We start from the raw sequence: 22,089 nt of genomic DNA on the forward strand, positions 1-22,089 counted from the left end.
TCTGCAACCCCATGGACTGCAGCACCCCAGGCCTCCCTATCCATCACCAATCTCAGAACTTGCTCAAACTCATGTCCATCAAGTCCATGATGCCATTCAACCATCTCATTCTCTCTCATCCCCTTCTCCTGCCTTCAGTCTTTCCCAGCATCAGGGTCTTTTCCAATGAGTCAGCTCTTCACATCAGATAGAAAAAGTCTTGGAGCATCAGTCCTTCCAATGAATATTCAGGACTGACTTCCTTTAGGATGGACTGGTTGGATCTTCTTGCAGTCCAAAGCACTTTCAAGAGTCTTCTCCAACACTGCAGTTTGAAAGCATCAATTCTTTGGAGCTCAGCTTTCTTTAAAGTACAACTCGCACATCCACACATGACTACTGGAAAAACCATAGCTTTGACTAGATGGACATTTGTCAGCAAAGTAATGTCTCTGCTTTTTAATATGCTGTCTAGGTTGGTTATAACTTTCCTTCCAAGGAGTAAGCAGCTTTTAATTTCATGGCTGCAGTCACCATCTGCAGTGATTTTGGAGCACAAGAAAATAAAATCTGTCACTGTTTCCATGTTTTCTCCATCTATTTTCCATGGAGTGATGGGACCAGATGCCATGATCTTCGTTTTTTGAATGTTGAGTTTTAGGCCAGCTTTTTCACTCTCCTCTTTCACTTTCATCAAGAGGCTCTTTAGTTCCTCTTCACTTTCTGCCATGAGAGTGGTGTCATCTGCATATCTGAGGTTACTGATACTTCTCCCACCAATCTTGATTCCAGCTTGTGCTTCATCCAGCTTGGCATTTTGCATGATGTACTCTGCATAAAAGTTAAATAAGCAGGGTGATAATATACAGCCTTGACATACTCCTTTCCCTATTTGGAACCAGTCTGTTGTTCCATGTCCACAGACTCAGGGTAGTAAAAAATGTAAACAAATAAATAATTTAAAATATAATACTTCCTCTGAAAGGAAGTTTCCTTTTATTTTTTGTTCTTCCAAATTGTCCTATTACAGGTCCACGATTTATATATATATATATATGATATTTAGTTTTGAATCAAAATATTGCTTGGGAGTATGCAGCCTGATACAACCTCAGGCAGTACTAGTTCGGCAAGCTTATAGAGGTCATTGGGTGGAATCACTTAAAAAGATAGGAGCAGGTGTTCCCTGGTGGTCCAGTGGTTAGGACTTAGCACTTTCACTGCTGTGGCCTAGGTTCAGTCCCTAATCAGGGAACTGAGATTCCTGAAAGCTGCAAGTGGGGCAGTGTGACCAAAAAAAAAAAGACCAAAAAATTTAACACAGATTTAATGAATTATTCTGGGGTTAGGACCTCACAGTTTTAAGTTTTAGATGTTGTTGCTAATAAGTCTTTGAAAGCAACAGAAAGAAATAAAAAGCAGCAGGACTTCCCTGTGGCCCAGTGGTTGAGAATCTGCCTGGCAATGTAGAGTACATGTGTTCAATCCCTGGTCCAGGAAGATTCCACAAGCCATGGGGAAACTAAGCCCTCAAGCCTGCAAGCTGCAACTACTGAGTCCACGTGCCCTAGAGCCCATGCTCTCCAATAAGAGAAGCCACTTCAGTGAGAAGCCCATGCACTGTAACTAGAGAGTAACCCCCACTCACTGCAAACTAGAGAAAATTCATGCAAAGCAACAAAGACCCAGCCAAAAAAAAAAAAGAATAAGTAAAATTTTTCTAATAAAGCTCAGGATTAGTAGAGATGATTGACATTCAAAAATAATTATGTTCTTATGTAATAGATGCTGTAACAGAGAAACGTCAAGGTACAAGGAAAGTTAAAGGAAGGAGTAATAAATTGCTAAATTCTGGTGGTGACAAGGTCATCCATGAAGACTATCTTTTTTCCCAGGAGAAGCTCATTCCCAGGGCTTGATGAAGGGAAGGAGAGAAAAGAAGGGCATCTACTAAACTTTATATGTGTATTTATGGGACTTCCCTGGTGGCTCAGTTGGTAAAGAATTCGCCTGCCAAGCAGGAGACTCAGGTTCAATCCCTGGGTTGGGAAGATCCTCTGGAGAAGGACATGGCAACCCATTCCAGGATTCCTGCCTGGGAAATCCTATGGACAGATGAGCCTGGCAGGATACAGTCCATGGAGTTGCAAGAATCAGACATGACTTAGCAACTAAACCACCACCATGTATATTTATAGAATAGTTTTGAAAACTATATATAGTGAATACCATTAGCCTCTGACCCACCCCTTTCATTCCAGTTGTTAATCTCTATGTCCCAAAATGCTTTAACTCCTGTTGCACAAAGATCCAATACAGTGCCCAACTCAGACTTTCCTGCATTGGGGATTGGGGGCAGGGAGGACTCTGAGAGTACTCAGGAGAGGCCTGGGAATGTTTGTGGTGTGGTCTGACATCAACAGTCAAAGATAGGTCTTGTCCTCTGGTCTCACCATGAAGAGAGTAAGATTTGAACTACATAGTGGGGGATAAATTGGAGATTGACTGGCAGACAATGGAGGAAGGACTTTCTGAGAAGAGGAAACAGATTATGTGAAGACCAAAGACCGAAGCTTCAGGGAAAGGAAAATCTCTTTTGCTAGTGTTACAGCAAAATGAGTAAGTGAGTGGCCTCACTCAGAAATGAGTGAGTGGCCTTTGGCACCTGTTGTGGCAGTCCAAACTCGGGTTGGAAAAGAATTTCCAGACATAGAGTATTGCAGAAAGGACTGAGTTTATTAAGAACAAAGAGCAGAGATAATGTGGGCGCTGCAAGCACTGCATGCCGACCTCCTGACAGGCCAGGAAGAGCTGATGACATGTTGTTAGAACAGTGGGTCAGCTCAAGGGAGAGCTGACCCAAGGGAGAACAGAGTTCATTTCTGGGAGACACTGTTAGAACAGCAGGCCAGCTCAAGGGAGAGCCGACGCTTTTCGTGGGTTAGTAGCCAATTTTTATAGTTTCAAGACAGAAAATTCCTGCTGGAATGGTGGCATTAGGTGATGGTCAGGGTGCTATAGGGTGAGTGCAGGGGTGGGTATTTTTGCCTAATTTGGGATCAGGAAGCTGACCTGTAAGAAGCAAGGGGGCTTTTGGCAATGGTTACACTGGGGCTCAGTCGGTTCCAGGGACTTTAGTACTGGGCTTTGCTTCTGTGCCCTGTGTGACTCTGGTATGGGACTCCATAATGCCAGCCCAAGAGGCCTACAAGAGTTAAACAATCTTGGTTATTTTTGAGCTATTACTACTAACAAACACTTGTAGCTGGACTTGTCCTTCAAAAAGCTAAACAAAGCTAATTGCTCTCTTGACTACATATGAGTTGTACTCTGCACCTGGCTTTCTTCTCTCCCCTATACTCTCTTGTAGCATTCTACATTTCAAAAAAGATCATGAGCTGGTAGCTTTAGTGACACCAGACCCTGGCTGCTGAGTTGCCAGATGCCAGCTGTGGCCATTTTGAAACTTTGCCAAAAAAAAAAAAAAGAAGCAAGACCTTCATGAGGATAAAAAACCTCTCCCTATTACCTAGAGAAGGGGATGCTGTCTCCAACCTCCAAACTCTGTCTCTGTATTTCTATTCGGCATCGGTGGACAGGGAGACAATATTTTGGCAACACTAGTACAGATAATAGGCACAATGATTTGCCGCCTCTAGATACTAATTTATTGAGTTTGACAGGCTGATGTGGGGCAGATTATTCATCTTCAGGCACTGGAAAAAAGAATCACAGGATGAAAGAATTTTAATAACCAGTGGTTAATGGAACTTTATGATACTCAGAGCAAGATTAAAAACTTCATAATTCTATTTATTTTTTCTTACGTGTTAAAAATTTTTGAAGGAAAAGAACAAAGCATATTATAATATTCATCAATGTATCCACCGCCCAAAATGAATAAATGGTATCATATCTATTTTTTCCTCCCAAGTCCCACTTCTTTTCCTTCCTTTAGGTATCCCTTTTATATCAGTCTACTTCTCATGCTTTAAAAAAAATACATGTACTATATACTATTTGCAGTGTGTGTGTGTTTATGTGTATATATATATACACTTGTGGATATATACTATGTAGTATTTTTAAATGTTTGTAAAATTCATTTAATTCATTTAGTGTGACATTTTTGCTTTGTCTCCCTCGATTCTGTTTTCAAAATTCACCCACATAGCCCAGGTTCATTAGTTGTAGCTGCTGTGTGGTGTTCCATCACATGAATACACTCCAGTTTGTTTTTTTGCTGCTGAGAGACATGTACTTCATTTTCAATGTTTCATTATTACAAACTCTACATTACAGGGAATAGGCTCTAACATGTTTTCTTATTTTTATTAATGAGAGTTTCCCTTAAACAGTGTTTTCAGAATGTTTTTCTATTTAACTGTAACTCATAGTGAGAAACATCTTTTATATCAAGACCCTGCTCATGTATGAAATAAATGTTTAATAAGATGATACCTACTTTTGCTACATGCACTCTATTTTCTGTTCTATTCCTTTTTTGTAAAATGCTGAATGTATCTGCCTTACAGCAGTATTTTTCAATCCATTATTCATGACCTACTAATGGATTGAAAAATACTGCTGTAAGGCAGTAGATTTTCTGGTTCCAAAGATATGTGCATTTTCAACTTCAGTAAATCTGTACTGTCAAGTTGGTCTCCAAAGTTATTGTGTCTGTTTTACAGGATATGAGACTCCTAGTTTCTTCACATCATCACCAGCACTTAAAATGGTCAGACTTTTAGTTTATTGTGAATCCAATAGATGTGAGATTAAAATGAACCAACAATGAATCTCATTGTTGATTTTGCATTTTCCTAATTACTAGAGAGGTAGAGTAGGTTTTTCCATATATTATTGGTTATTTGGAATTCTTCTTCTGGAAATTATCTATTCATATCTTTGACCATTTTTCTATTGGGTTGTTTATTGTCTTTATTATTGTTGTTGTTGCTGGTTTGTAGGAATCCTTTACATATATCCATCTTTTTCTAATGTATGTTGCAGATAACTTCTATCCATTTCCCTGTCACTTCTATTTTAACCTTAAGATGTCTTTTATGTAGGAGGTTTTAAATTTGTTATAATAAATTTTATAAAAATTGCCCATTTTTCATAATTTGATTTAAGAAATTAGATCATGAGGATATTCTTTTTTTTTTCAGATAATTTTAAAGGTTTTGTCTTACAACTTTAGGTCTTTCACTTACCTAAAGTTTATTTTGCCTGTGTTTTTTCTGTCTTCAAATATTAGCGCTCACCCTTTCATTCTTCACCACATTTCTCTCTAGTGTGAAGTCTCTGACACTCTAGGCATCTTACCTCCTCCCTCTGAGTCTTTCTCTTAGAAACAACAGAATTGGAACATAAGTGAGGATCCAGGTTTAGAAAACTAGCTCTTTGAAAGCCTGTAAAGAAGTGGCAAAGCTGAGGTAAAAGGAGACATCAAGAGGCATCTCTGCAAAAGATGATACACTGACTTACGCTGGGTGACACCTTCTTCATCCTTCACACGAGGACCAGGAACCCAAGATTCCTGGAAGAAGAATTATGCTTGTGGGGAGAAAGAAGTGTTTCAGAGGGCCCTGAAAGAAAGGATGTGTAGACTTGAGACAGGATCCTATGTCCTATGATTTTTTTAAAAAACCTTTTTGTTTTGTATTGGGATATAGCCAATTAAGGCTTTCCTTGTGGCTCAGCTGGTAAAGAATCTCCCTGCAATGTGGGAGACCTGGGTACTGTCTCTGGTTTGGGAAGATCCCCTGGAGAAGGGAAAGGCTACCCACTCCAGTATTCTGGCTTGGAGAATGCCATGGACTGTATAGTCCATGGGGTCGCAGAGTCAGACAGGATTGAACGACTTTCACATAGCCGATTAACAGTGTTGTGATAGTTTTAGGTGAGCAACAAAGGGACTCAGCTATACATATATATATATATATATGTATGTCCATTCTCCTCCAGTTATGTCCTAAAGTCCTTCTACATCCACTTTCTTATTTTATCTCTCTCCTCTACCTTCAAACCCTGTGCAATTTTTTTTGTCTTGGATTAGAAGACTGTGAAAGTGAAGCATCTAGAGTCACATAGACGTTTTTGGTGAATTTAAGGAAGAGCCAGTTCTCCTATCATCAAACTAGAAGGTTTCAGGCAAGCCCAGCTTGAAACCAAGTTGTGAGAGAAGACTTGTAAGAGAGGAGCAGTATCCCAAAATTACAAGAAGTAACCTTTGATTTCTAGTGTAATCTTGGCAGTCAAAATCATCAAAAATCCTTTATTGGGGCCTCCTTGCTATGAGCAATTAAGGTAGACACTGAAATAAATTTAGAACATATTGCTCATGAACACAGTCTAAGAATTCACACTCTATGAAAATTAATATAAGCAGATAAGCAAAGGACATATCTATATGACAATAAAGAAGAGGTGGACCAATGAACAGTAAAGTATTAACATCAAGCATGTCAGAAGTCACTGCAATTCAAGGGGAAGAGACTTTCTGGGAGAAGAGCAGAGCCTGGTAGGTGATGGGGTTCAAATTCAGGGAAACTATTACCGAACAATTAGGGAGGGCAGGTCTCTTGCCTTCTGACTTCTTCCACTCCCTTCTACCCATCACACACATGCCCCACCCCAAACTTCTCCTCTTCTAGGCAACATAACCCTTGCCAAGGCTCAAGATCAGAGAAAGTTTTACTTTGTGTTAGTCTTTGATTCTGAATCAGGGACCTTTACCCAGCATCAGTAGGAACCACCCTCAGCAGCCACTTTGTGCTCCCTGGCACGTCCACAGCAATTAGAGCAAAAGGACAGAGGTAAGGACACTCCTGGAGGGAAATACTCCCCACCCAGCTTTGGCAGGGCCACCCGGGATCTGTACCATTGGCCTTGATACTCACTGTGGCACATGGCTCATTACTCCACCTGCCCCGTTCACTGAGTTCTCCTGCCTTCAGTTTCTGTGGGAAAATGGAAGCCCTTGTTTCAAGGTACTCTCAGGGCAGGCACCTCTGCACATTCAGCAAGATTCGTCAATGTCTCACGTAACTGAATCAATATTAGAAAGACTCCAAGGATTTCATAGTTTAATATCACTCTCATACTATCACTGTCAAATGTTCTAATGTAGGAAAATAAAGAATATGTTCACATATACGTGCAAATATATATGTTACTAAATGTACATGCATTGCTCAGGCGGAAGTCATTGACTCTGTCTCAGGGTCTCCACACTCTTTTTTCCCTCTGCCTGGAAGTTCTCCTCCAGATAGTTATTCCTGTGACTTACTTTTTCACTTTAGTCAGGTTTATCCTTCAAAGTGAGGTCTTCCCTAACCAGTCCCTCTAAAATAGTCCTTATCTCCCACCTCTGGCTCTTACTGCTTCTTACCGTGCTCTTTAAATTTATTTCTGAAATAGAATTTATCATTGCCTGACATATACTTACTGACTTACTAGCTTTACCCATGTCCCAGAATGTAAGTTCCCCGAGAGCAGGAATTTTGAATGTCTTTTTTGTTTGTTTAACGATTCTTTTTGATGTGGACCATTTTTAAAGTCTTTATTGAATTTGTTACAGTATGGCTTCTGTTTTTCTGGTTGTTGTCGTTCAGTCGCTATAGTCCTGTCCCACTCTTTGCGAGCCTGGTAGCACGCCAGGCTCCTCTGTCCTCCAGTATCTCCCAGAGTTTGCTCAAATTCATGTCCGGTGATGCTATCTAACCATTTCATCCTCTGCTGCCCTTTTTTCCTTCTGCTCCTGTTTTATGTTTTGTGTTGTTTTGGCCACACGGCATGTGGGATCTTAGCTCTCCAACCAGGGATTGAACCCACACAGCCTGCATTGGAAGATGAAGTCTTAACCACTGAACCAGCAGGGAAGTCCCTGTATGTCTTCACCACTGCTATTTTCCAGTGTCCAGAACAGTATCTGGCACAGAGGAGATCCTCAATGTTGTATTATATGAATGAAATGAAATGGAACAAACATGCGTTTGTGTGTCCTTATTCTAATATTGTTTGGTGACATTAAATAGAAGAGACTGATATGTCTTTCTAAACTAATCCTATTCAGCTTTGGAAACTTGGTCATTCTGAATCTCTGACCCTACCTCTTGAGAAGACTCCTCCCCAACTTCTTTTTAGTACAGGTGATTCACCCTCTAATTCCAAGGGTCAGCTTATATCCTAAGTACCCCTGACCACTATTTTTGTTTGAGATGTGGCTCATAACCCAAGTTAGGTGTGAGACAGAGCCCTCCCTGAGATTTTTGCTGGAACGATAAGGGAAAAGATATCTATCTGCTAGTGGTGAGGCTTCCATCAGCCCAGAGCAGATGGTGGCTGCCCTTCCACCATGCAGGCAGAACCTGTCTGAGAATAAACCATGCTGGGACTGAAGTAGAGCCCAGAGTGAGAGGGAGTTAGAAAGAAAGAGACTAGCGGATGGTGGCTTGGTTGATATTATCTGAGTCCCCAGATGAAGCCCTGTCCAAACTCACTGTACCATTGGGTTATGTGTGTGATTCACTTCTCTTTGAGCATGGTCTGAATTGGGTTTCTATCATGAGTAAGCAGAAACCAAAACAAGGGAATTTCCTGGTGGTGCAGTGGTTAGGACTCAGTGCTCACTGCTGGGGCCTGGGTGCGATCCCTGGTCAGGACACTGAGATTTCTGCAAAACTCAAGGTGCAGCACCCCCACCCCTAAAATCTAATGCCCATTTAGCTGTATAATTTATATGACATCAGTTTTCACTTGTTTACTAAATGGCACATGCAGGTTTTTACCTAAAACTTTTGAACATTTCTATAGCTTACAAAATAATCTTGTATATATGTATCACTTAATTTTAGCACAAGTATGTGAGGTTGGGTATAGGTTATTCTTTAGGTTGGCTAGACTGAAGCTCAGAGAAATCAAGCAATTTACCTAATAACAAACAGCTAATAAATGTCAGAGCAAGAACTCTAAGTAGGTCTTTGGCTCTAAATCCAATCTAAATCCAATGACTTCTCAGCTACTTAAGTAACTGTAGACTTTCTGAATTTCTTTTTTGTTTCTCTATTTTGAAAAATTAAAAAATAAATTTTTAACCACGTTGCGTGGCTTGTGGGATCTTAGCTCCCCAACCAAGGATTGAACCCACAGCTTTGGCAGTGAAAGCCCCAAGTCCTAACCACTGGACCACCAGGGAACATCCCCCCTTTTTTGTCTCTCTTAATAGAAGAGAAGCTCTCTTAGAGAAAGGACCTTGCTCTTCACCTTGAGTCTTTTAATCCCTATGGTAGCTCCCTGGAATGAGTGGGGCTCAGAGTGGAGGGTTCACTCTCACTGAATGCAAGGGTAGAGTTTGTTAGGTCTGTTCTCTCATCAAGGAGTTTGTAATCAGCTGCTGAAATAATGCATATGGATCACAGTGGTGTTTTTCCACCTTTTTTGACTGCTACAGTAAGAAAAATATTTTACATCAACCCAGTACACACACACATATTATTAAAATAAAGCTTCACAAAATAATACCTACTTTAGTGCTTGTGACATTCTCTGATATTTCCTATTCCATTTTCTTTTTACAAATTCTAATTGTGACCCACTAAATTGATTTCATAATCCAATAATGTATGGAGACTGAGTTTGAAAAGCAGTTATAGGTCACATACGTTCAAAGTCAAATCCAAGCTAAAGTTCACATCCCATGAGAGTCAGGAAAGGGTTTAAAGGGTGGGTGGCATTTGAGTTATATCTTGAAAATTGGACAAGATTTCAGTACTAGAAGCACAGGTGGAAGTAACAATAGGAGTCAAGGTGCAGGGTCAGGCAAGTTCAGGGTGTGTTTGGGATGGAGAGAATATGATATTCAATTGGAATGAATGGTTTGCACAATGGAGAGGTGAGAGATGGGGTGGAAAGAAGGCTGGAACCATGGCATGGGAAACCTTGAATGTCAGATGAAAAGTCTGTTCTGTATTTAAATTTGATAATGTGGGCAAAACGTCTTCCACATGGCACTCAGTCAGTCTGTGCTCCCTTCCCCTTCCTCCTCCTTTACTCTGTAGGAGGTAGGGAGCCTTTGGTAGTTTCTAAGTGGGGAAGAGAAATGATCAGATTGACCAGGAGGACATGAGGTCGTTGAGGTCAGAGCAGTGAAGGCCTGAGCAGGAAGGTGACAGCTGAAATAGAAAGAAACACCTGACCTGGGCAGATAGGCTGTAGTCATGAGCATCGTGTGATGAGAGATGATGAGGAATCAAGAGAGCTTTTCATTGTCAAAATTCCAGAAGCTGCAAATACAGGGACATTGTTGGAACAAGATGGTGTGGAGAGAGAGGAGGATAGCTTGGGATGCAGCAACATTGACTTTCCAACTGGATATCCAGGGAAAGAGAGAGAGGCAGCTGTAGCTTGGGGGAGGAGGCTACAGAGACTAACCCTTGGGAGTCACCCTCAGGAATGTGAAATGCTCTGGGGCTTTGAAGCAATGCTGCCAGCCTTGGAGTCTTCCCGAAGGCAATGAGAGTGCCCAGGACAAAGTTCTGGCCCTGAAAGAGGACTATAGATAAAGAAATAGCCAAGGCAACTCCATGGGCTAATGCTATGGGAAAGGGAAGAATACAGTATAGGTTGACATAGAAGACACACCTCACTCAGAGACTGGAATTACAGAGGGCATTTTGGAGGAAGAAACATCTATTTACTTACTTGGCTGTGCCAAGTCTTAGTTGCAGTATGTGGGGTCTTTAGCTGTGGCATGTGGAAACTAGTTCCCTGACCAGAGATGGAACCTGGGTTCCCTGCATTGGGAGCACAGAGGCCCAGCCACTGGACCACCAGGGAAATCCTCGCTAGAGGAAGGAATATCTAAAGTGGACATCAGGAACTTCCCTAGTGGTGCAGTGAATAATAATCCACCTGCCAATGCAGGGGATACAGGTTTGAGCCCTGGTCCAGGAAGATTCTACATGCTGCTGAGCAACTAAGTCCATGTAGCACAACTACTGAGACCGAGCTCTAGAGCCAGAGAGCCGCAACTACTGAGCCCATGTGATGTAACTACTGAAGACCACGGGCCTGGAGTCTGTGCTCCACAACAAGAGAAGCTACCACAATGAGAAACCCATGCACTGCAATGAAGAGTAGCCTCTGCTCAATGCAGCTAGAGAAAGCCCATACACAGAAATGCAGACCCATGCAAACAAACACAAAAAGAGTAAATGGGCTTTCCTCGTGGCTCAGTGGTAAAGAATCTGCCTGCCAACGCAGGAGGCACGGGTTTGATCCCTGGTCCGGGAAGACCCCACATGCCATGGAGCAACTAAGGCCGTGTGCCACAACTATTGAGCTCTGGACCCCAGGAGCCGCAAACCCTAGAGACTGTACTCTGCAACAAGAGAAGCCACAACAATGAGAAGCCTGTGCGCCACAGCTAGAGGGTAGCCCCCACTCTCCACAGCTAGAGAAAGGGCCGTGCAGCCATGAAGACCCAGCACAGCTGAAAATAAAACAAATAGAAAAATAAAAATGTTTTTTTACAAAGTAAAGTGAGACATGAATGGTGAGTAGGAGTTAGCCAGAGCATGGGCAGAGTCAGAATGCTGTAGCATAGGCAAAATATGTGAAAAGACAGGGAGGTAAAAGAGAACATCGGTGCATTTGGGGAACAAAAAATATAGGGAGCATCCTTGTGAGGCTGATCTCGTACTCAGTTCAGATAAAGAAACAAAACAAAGTTTTAATGATTTACCCATGATTTCTCAGTTGGCTTGACCTGGAATCCAGGTCTGTTTTACCCTTAAGAGGCCGTTCTTACTCTCACTGTCCCATGAGTGTCTCTAATGCTGAGTGGGTCCCCAGTATTATTACACTCAAACTCCAGACAGATTGCTTAGAATTAGAAGAGGACGAAGGAGTGAACCTAAGGAATGCCTACATGTAAGAAGTAGGAGGAAGAAAAGTCCCAGTGAAGGTAGGAGAGAAAGACAATTCAAACAGAACGACGCAAACAGCACAGTGTGATGAAAGCCAAAGAAAGAGTTTTAGGAGGAATGGTATCACATTTCAAAGATGGAGAGAGTTGTAGGGTTAGTGGTTTCTAACCCTACTTGGCAATGATCTCATTTAGCTAATGAGCATGTAATTTCTAGGGGGGAATTACAAAAGGATGGAAAAAATGAGTGTTAAGGAGTACAGACCACTTTTGCAGATACGTTAATTTCTGGATACAGGAAGTCCTAAGAAGCACAGCCAAGCTTTTTGCAGTGGCAGTATTGTGATCAATGAGGTCTCTCTGAGGCATGATTATCACTAATTGAAGAAAATAAAGAAATAAAAAGAAGGGAAGCCAACTTCGAGATAGAGGCAGTCTGTTAATAGGAAGTGATCTTGGGATAAACACTAAGGGTAGGGAACGAAGCAGTCTGCACAGGAGAAGTTGAGCTGTGATGTAGGATGAAGGCTGAGTAGATCATCAGAGCTGTCCCTGGTTGGGGTGAGAGGGGTGAATCTTCACCTTCCCACATAGATTAGTCATTTGATGTGGGCTGCCTGAGAAAGGGGTAAGACATGACTCCAGTAGCATTCTCATTCCAAACAGAAGTGTTAAATCCTTCACTCTCAAAGGGGACACTTCCTGTGCATTCCAGTGTCATCACAAGGAGAAATATTTTTAGGATAAAGACTTCATTTTATCTCTCTTCCCAGGTGACTCAGTGGTAAAGAATCTGCCAGCCAATGCAGGAGACAATGTTTCGATCCCTGGGTTGGGAAGATCTCCTGGAGAAGGAAATGACAACCCGCTCTAGTATTCTTGCTTGGAATATCCCATAGACAGAAGAACCTGGCAGGCTACAGTCTATAGGATCTTAAAGAGTTGGACATGATTTAGCAACTGAGCACACACACAAAAACTCAGTTTTGGAAACAGATACAAAAATATAAACAGATAAAGTATAATTATTCATCTTCATTGCCTGACAGCCATAACATATTAAAACAATGGGATGATACATTTATGGAACACCTCCTATGTATCTGGCCTTTGTTAGCACCAGGTGTACAAGATAAAACAATTGCCCCTATTGAGAAGCTTACATTTTAGTGCGAGAAGAAAGCACAAAAACATTGATCCATAAGGAGCTGTGCTTATCTTATTTGTACTGTATCTGTACCACCCACATTCTGCCTGATATACAGTTGATTTTCAATAAATATATTCAGCATGAGTTAGTGCTAGAGTAGAATGAAGTTTTTGGGTAGCAGACAGATTATAGGGCTAATGCTGCCTGGGGGAGGGCACCAGGGAATGCTTCAACAGAAGGGGCTATCTTAATGGAATAATAGTAATGGGCTTCCCAGGAGGCACTAGTGGTAAAGAACCCGCCTGCCAATACAGGAGACAAAAGAGACATCGGTTCCATCCCTGGATTAGGAAGATGCCCTGGAGGAGGGCATGGCAATCCACTCCAATATTCTTGCCTGGAAAATCCCAAGGACAAAGGAGACTGGCAAGCTACACTCTATAGGGTCACAAAGAGTTGGACACGACTGAAGTGACCTAACATACACATAATAATAGTAACAATAAAAACAACAACAGCAGTAATGAGTTTTCCAGGTAAGGAAGGTGTATGACTGTTAACATAACTGACGCCATCATGCCCAAGATGGCATCAGTTCCTTTTGTCGTTCACTGACCCAACCCCCAGGACTGTACTGCACTGTAAATCACTTCTTTGTTGTCAAGTATTTTGTAGTTAATAGGTACTGTTTAATAATCATTAGGATCAGGTGGCCCCTATGCTCTGTTGATCCTCAAACAATGCAACCTTTGCTGAGGTATTCCCATGAGACTAGTTACCCATTCATAAATCTTGCCTTAGGAATACAGGTCCTGTTTTGAGCACCTACCCCCATACCCTAGTTTAACAGTAAAATTGTCCCAATGGACATTGTGGTGTGCAATGTAGTTTTAAAGACTTCTGGATCATTGTTTACCCAATCCCACCCTGTGAGTAAGTACCATATATTAATAATAAACTAAAACATGATTATATGGAGTTGCCTGTCTTGCTTTCCTGTCTCAAGATGCCATCCCAGTTTGATGGGTGCTTTTTGTTCCCTGTGTCCTCTAGTGAAAAGGGAGGTGTGGGAGGACGTAGGAGGGGGCTTCCTGGGTGGCTCAATGGTAAAGAACCTACCTGTCAATGCAGGAGACACAGGAGATGTGGGTTCGATCCCTGGGTTGAAAAGATCACCGGGAGGAGGAAATGGCAACCCACTCCAGTATTCTTGCCTGGAAAGTTCCATGGACAGAAACGTTTGGCAGGCTATAGTCCATAGGGTCCCAAACAGTTGGACACAACTAAGCGACTGAGCAAATATGCACGGGAGGTGTTAATATCAGGCAGTTGTTCAGGGACTACAAAAGCATGAAAAAGAATAGTGGGAGAGTGAATGGGAGGTGAGCATGGAAGGAAAAGTCTCCTATTCAAATAAAAAGCACACATGATATGGATACAGATTAACATCTACACAGAAATCAGTTGGCTGTTATGATAATATGAAATGTTTAGAGAATTTACATGAGTAGGATTTTACAAAAAGATATCATTTTTGAGTTTGAGATTTGAAAGGAAGGAAATTGTTTTAGGTGTGTAAGATGGAGGTATTACGGTATGGTAGTTGGGATGCTGGTTCTTGGATCTAACAAATTTTTATTCAAAGCCTGGCTCTACCAACTAACTTGCTGTTAAAGTTAAATTGAGTGAGTTACAGTCACTCAGTCATGTCCAACTCTTCGCGACCCCATGGACTATAGCCTGCCACACTCCTCTATCCATGGAATTCTCCAGGCAAGAATACTGGAGTAGGTTGCCACTTCTTTCTCCAGGGTATCTTCCTGGCACCCAGGGATCAAACATGGGTCTCCTATATTGCAGACAGATTCTTTACCATCTGAGCCACTGGGGAAGCCTACTATTAAGAGACATTTCTAAGTATAAAGACACTTTAACTTAAAAAGTATCAGCAAATACATACTTGACTTTATCTTATAATCTGTAGACAATACATTAGAATATGTAGTGAATCCATATACCTTTTCCAAAGGAATACTGGAGACAGAAGTAGCAATAAAGTTATAAATGACAATCATCAATAAGATGAAATAATTTAGATGAAGCTTATCTCTCTTGAAGAGATGGGAACTGGCAAGTAGTCAAGAAGGAAATATAATGTGCTTTTAACTTTGTATGAAAAATAATGTTCAGTTCCATGTTGCTGAACATAGCTCTGTTTTTGCCAAATAAATCCTCTACTTCAAATTACTGTCCAAATCCTTTATTAAAACTCTGCTTCTGGTCTTTGTTTTGGAATGCGCTACTTCTATTGCCACCTCCTGATTGCTTAATTAACTTTAATTAGTTAACCTCCTTAACTAACAAATTACTCTACCTCCCTCAGACTCAGGTTCCTAATATGCAAACTAAAAGATATAGTTCTTGCCTCACAAATTTATTGTGAAGATTAATTCCTGTTTATAGCATATCAAATGTATTGTTTGAGACATAAGAATTCCATACTGTTGTCAGTTACTATAAGTGCATTGGGGACCTAGCAGGCAAGACTGGAGCGTGTATATTGGGAGCAGTTCCTGAGTAAAAGCCACAGGACTATGGTAGCGTCTCCTTGTAAAATGCATTCCTATTTTGGAAGTCTTAAACCAAAACACGGTCTTTTCCTACAACAGGTTACTTCTTGGGTGATTTCATATTTCTTCTCTTTTTCTTCTATTTTCCCATGAAGGGGGATAAATTGAGCCCAACCCAATCTAAGGTAGTTTTGCCTTAGGAAACTTGTCTGCTGTAGAACAAGGACAAAGAGATAGGTCAAATTGTAATGAGATGACTTCTAGTCCTGGAATGAAGGGATCTTCATATTGTGATGCTACGGCTATTCTGTGTAGGAACTAGAGTTTCTTGCTGGAAGATGGATATGAATTGATAGCTCTTTTCTTTCTTTTCCATTCAATGGTGTTTATATCTTTTACGCTTACTGCATTTTTTATGGTACTAAGCAGATTTCCCATAAAACTGCCAGAAAACTTCCTGAAGGCAGCCAGTTCTTCCTTCCAGTAACAGTAACCCCCCTTATTCTCCTCACCCCCCTCCAATGCCTCTCCTTTCCAGCTTTGCCTCCGGCTGGCTGATTAATCTCTATTTGCCCGAGGCAAGTTCCTCCACCTTTTTTTCCCCCAGATTGAGGAGTCCTGGCTTTTTCTGAATGTGTACACACACACACACACACACACACACGCACACGCACACGCACACACACAGAGCAGCCTCAGGTGGTTTTTGTTTTGTTTTTCTTTGACATCAGACACTGAGTCTCCGGTTTGTGTGGCTTTGTTGTCCACCTGTTTATCACTGATTGACCAGGTTGATGCCAGCGGGTTCTTCAGATCTCAAGGGATGGACTGGGTGGCGTTTTCACCCATACTCTGAGACGCCCTATAATTACACTGGCACTGCACGTACCTATGAGGAAAATACTCATGGACTGTCAGGCTTGGGGTTACGTGGTTTCAGTTTACGTCTCAGGGGTGCAGAGTCCTAGTGCACATGCAACCGTGGTTCAAGTGCCCAAACCAGCTTCACGCCAAGTGGGGGTGGCATCTGGGAAGGAAAGCAGTTCCTCTTACTCCACCCCTTTCCACCACTGGCACACACAGGCTTGCCTGAGCCCCCACGAAATAAGACAGAGATGAAATCTTAGAATTAGAGTTTTCAAATGCAATTAATCGTTCCTTAATATCCAGGAGTGGCAGATATACAATGCTTTCCTTTTCATGGCAGGTCAAAGATGAAATCTGATTATGTTTTGAAGGGTGTGGTTTGCTTCTTGAAATTCCCTGCGGTGTCTTTAACAACGTGTTGCCCAGAGCAGGGTAAGGGGCCTTGTGTAACCAAGGGGAGGCGCACTTGTCTGCATATATAGAGGCAAGAGACAGGAGCCGCACTGGGAAAGTCAGACCGAGCCTGCACAATGAAGAAACAGAGTAAGAAGGAGGCAGCCCCACAGTGTGAGCTAAGTAAGTAGCCAGCAATAAGTATATAACAGTCCAGGGAATCTACCCACCAGAGCAGACGTGGAACATGACAAGGATGCCTTCAGCCATTTTATTTTCTAGTTGCAGTAGAAGTTCCCAAAGGAAAGGTTCTGGTCTGGAGGAACTTCATCAAGCCTTTCTGAAACACCCAATATGTGTTGCAGAGAGATTCTCAAAACTAATTTGTGCATTTTCTTTTCTCTCTAGGAGAAATTCTGCATGGAAACCAGCCTATATTGGATCATTGATGATTCTCAGACCAGTTTTTTGGGTTCCTGAATTTGCCTGTACTTTGTACTTTATTTGGATTTTCCTTTCTGCAGTTTACTCTCCTTTCCTCTTCTCTTGGACTGTTTTATCAACTAATAAAAATTTCTCCTAGCAGTTTTTACACGAAGAAAGATGTTGGAGGGTTTTATGCTTTTCCTCTCTAGGTCTATGACTTGGTTAGATAAGCTTGGTTACCTTTAAGGAAAGCGGTTATGGGGTGATGTGGGGGCCGGGAGAGAGAGAAGAATGTTTCTGGTAGCTGTAAACGACATTGTAGAAGATTAGGGTGGTTAGTCAGATTATTTTCTCCTTTCTGAAGCACCAATAGCCTGGTTGTCATCTTCAAAGACTCTGGGGTGTGCGACTGAAACTGGGAATGGAGCGGGACTGCTTTTGGGTAGGTGGAAAATAAAGTTTGGGAGAAGCAAGGCAGCTGAGTAGGAGAGAGGAAAACAATTCATTGCGAGACTTGGGAGTAGGGCACCTGAGGCAGCCGAACTGGCTGCACTAGCTGATGCTTCGCGGTCCCTCCCAGGTGTGGGGCGCTCTTGGTGGGGCCGCAGATACTATGATGTGGCTCTGGGGGCGAGAGGCGGCTATACTTTGCAGGGTGGAGCTGGAACTCTCACAGAGCCGTGTCTCAGAAGAAATGATCTTGTCTCCCAGGGCCTAACGTGAGGCCACGGCGAACTACAGCAGGAAACTTACTCGTCTGCAGGTTGCTAGCGGGGTGGGAGACTCCACAACACAGTGTGGGTTGGACCAGTTCCAGCACTAGCTCAGCCGCAGACAGCTCCCGCCCAGGCCTCCGTGGCCCCGCCCCTAGTCAGCCCTGGAGTGGGCGGAGACTCGGGATCCGTCGTCAGCCTGCCACGCGCGTTGGCCGCTACGGCGAACAAGGAGAGTCCAGCCAATAGGAACGTGCAGCTGCGATCCTGTCGGCCAATCGCGGGGCGTGTAGGGGGAAGGCTGGCGTGGCGCTGGCTCCCGGGACATGGAGCCGCTGGCGCGGGGATCGATTGTCAGGTGGTTGCGGAGCCGGTAAGGTGGGGAGCGGGCCAGGTCAGGGGTCACGCGGGCGCCCCGCTTTCCCCGGGCTCCGGGTGGCTCGAGGGCCAGCCTGGGAGCAGGCGCCGCGGCCAGTATTTGGCGTGCGGGGCGCCGGGCGGGTCTGCGAGGGGCGGCGCGGGCCGGGAGGGCCTGGACGCGGGTTCCAGATGGAGCCGCATTCTTCAAAGAAAGAGCGAGGGGAGGGCGCCGGGAGCGGGGGGCGGGAAGCGAACGCCGGAGGTCGCAGGGGCCTCGCCCCTTCCCCGCCGCGGCCTAAAGAGACCTAAAGAGAAAATGGCTGTATCCCTGGGCGGACCTGCGGCGTTCCGGGGACCCGTGGTCGAAGGTCTGCTGACCCCGCTTCACGCCGCGGGAGAGGCCGACAGACGCGGGGCAGGATCCGCTCAGCCTCCTTCTTATCTTCGGAGCCCTGGTGTCCTGTCCGCTCCCTGGGCCTCCCGCCGCCGCACTTCAGCGAAAGAATTCATTTTACTACAGGCGACATCCAAGAAGCGCCTCTTCGTGTGAAGGGCCTGGACAGACCGCTGAGTCCTGGTGTGTAGATCGGTTTTAGGGCTGTTGTGCAGCCTCGAGGCTCAGGAATTTTTGTAGGGGCGTTGTCGCAGTCCGTGTGTGAGAAGGGTGGCTGGCTGCTCGACGTCTGTTCGGTTTCATAGGTTCCTGCTGTTTCAGCTATGTTTACTTTTGGATGTTCTGTTTTTGTTTTTTGTTCAGTTGGTTTCCCCCAATTCTCTTCACATATCAGACTATTTCAAAGAGCATCATTGAAGGAGAAGTTGAGTAACCTGGACTTGAGTTTTCCTGTGTGTAAAGTTAAGATATTCTCATACCATCCACTGCTTTCAAAGGAAGTGTTAATGGAGTTAAGGGAATGTGACACCTCTTTTAAGCAAAAAGCAAAAGCAAAAATTATATGGAATGCGAGGCTAGAGGAGACTGGTTTCCAGCTGGCCGTAGTTGTAATGAATATTGCTGCAATTAGGGGACTTTGTGTTTCTCCCTTGACTCTTGTGGAATCTGAACCCCAACTAGTTTGCAGCACTTCTTGGCTCTGTAAACCTTTGAGCAGGATTCTTAGGCTCTTTTTTCTTTTGTTTCCACATACTTAAAATGGAAATTGATAGCATCTTAAAGAGTTGGTGGTGAGTATTAAATGAATTAATACACATAAAGTACTTAGAACAGTTCCTAGCATGTAGGAGCTTTTGTTATTAATATTACCTATTAGTGCCTTCTTTTCCCTAAAAGATTTCACACTAAAAGAATTCTGACCTTATCACTTATTCTTTGTTCAGAATCTCCTGAGCCTATTGCCAGTGAACCCTTAGGCCTGTTTTCCATTCACATCTTGTGACTATAGACTCTCTGCTGGGTGTTTATCATTAAGTAAAGTTGGAAACTCCAGCTATGCAGTACTGTCTGTCCATGATAGCTGTGTTGGGTAAATGAAAACTCTGGCTGTTTAGTTTTTCATTGAGTAATATTTCATTTACAATCTTGGCCTCCAGACTGTTTTTTTTTTTTTTTTTTTGGACCCAGTACCAAAAAGGCCATGATTGCAGCACACTTGGTTCCTCAAATTTCCGGGATGGCTATGGGACTTGGGCGGGGAATTTCTGGGCAGCTTGGCTGCACTTCTTATTAGTGAATGGGGAAGCTTAATGCAAGTCTTACTTTACTGTTAGGAAATCAGCGGTGAACCCTTGGAATACGCCACAGAGCTAAGCAGCTTTGGTTCTTTTTTTTTTTAAATTATTTCTTTTGTTTATTATTTATTTGGCTACATCAGGTCTCAGCTGAGATGCGCTGAGTTCTCTCCGGCATGGGCTCAGTAGTTGCCCTGCTGCACATGAGATCTTAGTTACCCAACCTGAGGATCAAACCCACATTCCCTACATTGGAGAGGGAACTCTTAACCACTGGACCACCCGGAAAGTTCCTTGGTTCCTTGAAGTCGTGGTTAGAGGTTTCAACTGGTATTTACAAAGCAGCATCTTTTCTATTAATAATTGACTTTTAGTTCTAAGAGCTTGGGTGAGTGCTGTGAAATCAAAGACATCTTTAGCCCGTCTCCTTATTGTGTATGTAGATAGAAATGTCTGCTGACAGACTTAGGTTCTTTCTGTGAGTTTAAAAGTTTCTTTGAGGTTCTCTTGATACTATCTGGAAGGCTTTAATAGAAGACATTTCTGTCTTGCATTTCTCCCCTTCCAAGAAAACTGCTGTTTACATAGGTAGCAGAATTGGGAACTAATGGCTAAATGAGAAACTTTGGATTTACAAAAAAAGAACATGGCCTACTGCATAAAATATGCTGGCCTGTATGCTAGCTTTGTATTAAGACAATTTAGTATTTGTATAGTGTTGAAAGTTTGATGTTGGCTTTGTGCGAGTGGAGAACATTGTGCTTTAATAAGGAGGACAGGGAGTGATATCTTTAAAGAGTTGAGTGCTTGAGGCAGAGAGGGATGCCTTTTTCTTAATATTGTTGTCATCTTTATCATGTGAGTCTGATTGGAATAAATATTTTGGAAAAGAGGACAGGGAGCATTTGAATGTGCAGAGTATGAGGAGTTAGGAGACTGAGATCCTTCTTGTCTCAGCCATCCAATGCCATTTAGTCTTTTGATAATTTGACAAACGTATATTGAACAATTAATGTTTTTTGGCCCCTGGAGACACATGAAGAGCCCTCCAGGTATCATCAGGAATATCATGGATATAGTAAAACAATAAATATGAACTATAAACTGTAATATCAGAAAGGAATATAAAAGTGTTGGCCAGGAATGATAAAAATATATTTATTGTCTAATTCTTCTTCCACTTTTAATTTAAGATCAGAGTAACTTACATTTTTTAATGTAAGGATCAGTTCCCAGGAAAAACTTAGGTTGGGAAATTAGGGTTCTCAGTCTTGTCTTTGTTCTTATTGCTAGTAGGTCATCCTGTGTGGGTATTTTTGTTTGCTTTGGTTCCATTTATTACTAATAATAGAGTGTCTATAAAATTCCTAGGTAATGAAAGGAGGCTGCAAGTTAACTATTGAAATTTCAGCAGGTTCCAGAGAGTAGAAGGAGGCCTGGAGAATCTTATATACATTGTCTGTTTTTACAGATAATTTTTCTTTGCTTTAAGCAAAGAAACTTTGAGGAAAATATGTACTTAATATTGTTAAGGTCAGCCTGCATCGAGGGAGCCTGTATCTTTTATTGGAATAAATAAGTTGAATGTAATCTAATGGTAATCATTCCTCACATTTGCCAGAGAAAAGCTACCTTAAGTATAAGGGCAAAAACTTTTTTTTTCCCTGAGGTAAGAAGTGGGTATAGATTAGTTTAATAGACTTTCTTACCTCAGGGTAAAGCTGTCTCTGAAATTTTTACAGTGCTTGGAGTTGTGTTCTGAGATAGTTGTGTCAGGTCCAGAAGGCCAGGTTGGGCTGTCAAAGGGAAATACTGCTGTAAACTTCGGTCGATGGGGAGGAAATCAGGGGAAGCTTACAGTGAGAGCTGGGAGAAGCAAAGACCAAGCCCTAGTAGTTTCTGGAAGTAAGATATTAGTGGCCCTGACGTGTGAGCAGGCAAGGAGGTTTGGAAGCTGGCTTAGTCTCAGAGGGCTGAGCAGAGAAAGTGAAGAGCGCTATTTAACAGATA

General features: G+C 42.7%; 1 protein-coding gene and 1 non-coding gene across 6 annotated transcripts in view; both read left to right on the forward strand.

The window, feature by feature from the left end:
• Positions 1-1,162: 1,162 nt before the first annotated feature.
• TRNAE-UUC (transfer RNA glutamic acid (anticodon UUC)) lies at positions 1,163-1,234 on the forward strand. Its single transcript has one exon. It is a non-coding gene; the product is annotated as a tRNA-Glu (tRNA).
• Positions 1,235-17,050: 15,816 nt separating this feature from the next.
• LOC110136935 (natural resistance-associated macrophage protein 2) overlaps positions 17,051-22,089 on the forward strand; it is a 33,236-nt gene continuing 28,197 nt past the window's right edge. For 2 of the 5 annotated variants that reach the window (XM_020893011.2, XM_020893013.2), the window contains exon 1: positions 18,296-18,403. The gene's annotated coding sequence lies outside the window, so the exon portion shown is untranslated. Of the gene's footprint in view, positions 17,075-18,295; positions 18,404-18,759; positions 18,968-22,089 lie in introns of those variants that run through there. The other 3 variants (XM_020893008.2, XM_020893009.2, XM_020893012.2) reach the window with 3 other exon arrangements.

This window comes from Odocoileus virginianus, chromosome 24 (assembly GCF_023699985.2).
Source record: "Odocoileus virginianus isolate 20LAN1187 ecotype Illinois chromosome 24, Ovbor_1.2, whole genome shotgun sequence".
NCBI lineage: Eukaryota > Metazoa > Chordata > Mammalia > Artiodactyla > Cervidae > Odocoileus > Odocoileus virginianus.